Genomic DNA, 3065 nt, shown 5'->3' with positions numbered 1-3065 from the left:
TGTGGTTTATTTAACTGTGAAACAATGTGTAACTCACAATAATGAATGAATAACAAATGACCAATGCACATGCTTATGACTGGTTCTTTGAATTTGAGAATAGGATGCAAACACCCACATGGCTGCCAAAAGAAACAGCCTGTCTTTTTACTGTCTCTATTGCTCACTGTTATCTTCTGGAGATGTCTACCATAAAACAAAGCTGCACAGATACAAGGCATGTATCACATGAAATTAATTTCTAATTCTACTTTGATTAGAATATTATACTGCTTATATGTTTAGAGGAATATTAAGGGGTATTTTAATAACAATATTGTAGACAATAATTTTTCAAGATTTAATGTCTTCCATGGATGCTTACAAATAGTCCAGTTGAGTCAGTCTGACACCACTCTAGTGATTTCTAAAGAAGAAATACAAATGGTGAAAAAACATATGAAAAAGTGTTCAACATCACTGGCTATTAGGGAAATGCAAATTAAAGCTATAATGAGATATCATTTCATATCTACTAAAATGGCCACTATTAACACAACAGAAAACCACAAGTGTTGGAGAGGATGTGGATAGGAATACTTATTCACTGTTGGTGGGAATGTAGAATTGTACAGCTACATGGAAGTCTGTTTGGTGATTCCTAAGGAAGTTAGATACAGATCTACCATGTGACCTGGCAATTCCACTACTAGGTATATATCAAGAAGAACTGAGGGCAGTGACATGATCAGACATCTACACACTGATGTTCATAGCCACCTTATTCACAATTGCCAAAAGATGGAAACAACCAAGGTGTCCATCAACTGATGAATGGATAAACAACTGGTATATACACACAATTATTCAGTAGTAAGATGAAATAAAGTCGTGAAGTATATGACAAGGTGGTTGAAACTGGGGACATTATGTTGAGTGAAGCAAGCCAAACACCAAAGGACAAATATCGTGTAATTTCACTATTATGAGTGAAATATAATGGGCAAATTCGTGGAGTTAATAGTTAGAATATAAGCCACCAGAGAAAAAAATGTGGTTAAAGAATGGAAAGCTGATGTTTAATCTGTGCAGAATTGATAAAAGTTGTTTTTAAATGTTTGCATATCAATAGAAATGATGAAAGCACAGCATAGGATTTATAATTAGTAATGATAGCATGTGGGTATAATAGAGGTTTGTTTCTTGTTGCTTTTCTTTTTCTTTTTTGAATAATGAAATACTCTAATATTGATTGAGGAGATGAAAGCACAACTCAGTGATCATATCAAATGCCATTAATTGTACACATCCAATAAATGATATGGATTATGAACAAAAAATAGTAAGATGGGTTGGGAGAAAAATACACCAAATGTAAGATACAGATTGTAGTTAGTAGTACTACTTTGACAATGCTCTTTCATAATTTCTTACAAATGTTTCACAACAATGAAAGATATTTGTGGTGGGGTGATGTACAGGAGCTCTGTGCGATGTTATGCATGTTTGTTTTGTAAATTCACAACTTTTACTGTACACTATGGTTTATGTGTGGTCATGAATGAATGATATGCTTTAATAAATTGCTTTTTAAAGTGGGAAAAAATCAATTAGGGGGACTTCTGGGAAGATGGGATTGGAATAGGCAGGCAGGGTTCAACTCCCTCACAAAAACAATAGAAAAAGGGCAAAAAGCTGTCTGAGGGACCTGCTTTGGGTATCAGCAGACCAGGATACTGCTGTGTAACCGCCAGAATGGTGAGGGACAGAGAGATGAAGAGTCCAAAATGAAAACCATGAGTTATAAAACCTCTGCAGTGACTGGGAATGGCACCCATCCCCCAAGGCATACAGCCTGGATAAAACCTATGGCTTGCCACACCTGACTGAGAGAGGAACAGACACTTTCCTCCTTGGGAAGAGGGAGGGTGTGGCAGATGGCAGAGAGTGGTTTCTCTTAGTGGTTTCTGGTGAATTTGGCTAGCATAGCCTGCTTTGAATCTTGGCTCTGGTCAGATCAGAAGCAATGGCAAGTGGGGGTTAAAAAAGACATCTCCCTGGAAAGATTCACTGATGACCATCATCTGATGGCTGCCTGGGAAACCACAAGGAGAAAAATGGCTTTTAGTTCTCCCCTTTCCCCAAACCTCAGGGAGAACATCCATGCCCCATTAGTGAGATCCTGATTCAATTTTGATAACTTAAGCTGGGCAATTTTAAAGATTCAGAATAAGTTAAACCAAAATTAAACATGAGCCATGGGGAAAAAAACAAAACAACAACAACAAAAAAAAAACCCTAAGTAAAAGAGAGTAATTAACCATAAGAGTAAATTCATCAACAAAATCAGATGCCTAGAGATCAGCAAAAAATTACAAACCACACTAAGAAACTGGAAGAGATGGTCCAGCTAAAGGAACAAACCAAATATCCTGACAAAATGCAGTATTAAGACAACTAATAATGATTATCACCCAAATCTCCTAAATCAATTCAAAGAGTTGAAGGAAAATATGACTAAAGAGATAGAGGATATGAAGAAGACACTGGATGAGCAAGAAGAGCAATTTGAAAGTCTACAAAGAAAAGTTACAGAAATTATGGGGATGAAAGTCATAATGGATGAAATTAAAAGTACATTAGAGAAAGAAGTGGACTTGATCCAATGGAAAGGGCATCCGCCAACCACATGGGAGGTCCATGGTTCAAATCCCGCGCTTCCTTGACTCATGTGGGGCTGGCCCAAGCACAGTGCTGATGCGTGCAAGGAGTACTGTGCCATGCAGTGGTGTCCCCTGCATAGGGGAGCCCCATGTGCAAGGAGTGAGCCCCGTAAGGACAGCCGCCCAGAGCAAAAGAAGGTGCAGCCTGCCCAGGAGTGGCATTGCACACATGGAGAGCTGACACAGCAAGATGACACAACAAAAAGAAACACAGATTCCTGGTGCCGCTGATAAAGATAGAAGCAGTCACAGAAGAACACACAGAGAATGGACACAGAGAGCAGACAACTGGGGGGTGGGGAGGGGCAGGAGAGAGAAATAAATAAAAAATAAATATTTTTTTAAAAAAGTACATTAGAGGCA

Source organism: Dasypus novemcinctus, chromosome 12 (genome assembly GCF_030445035.2).
Source record: "Dasypus novemcinctus isolate mDasNov1 chromosome 12, mDasNov1.1.hap2, whole genome shotgun sequence".
Taxonomy (NCBI): domain Eukaryota; kingdom Metazoa; phylum Chordata; class Mammalia; order Cingulata; family Dasypodidae; genus Dasypus; species Dasypus novemcinctus.
Note: the sequence above shows the minus strand (reverse complement) of the source record.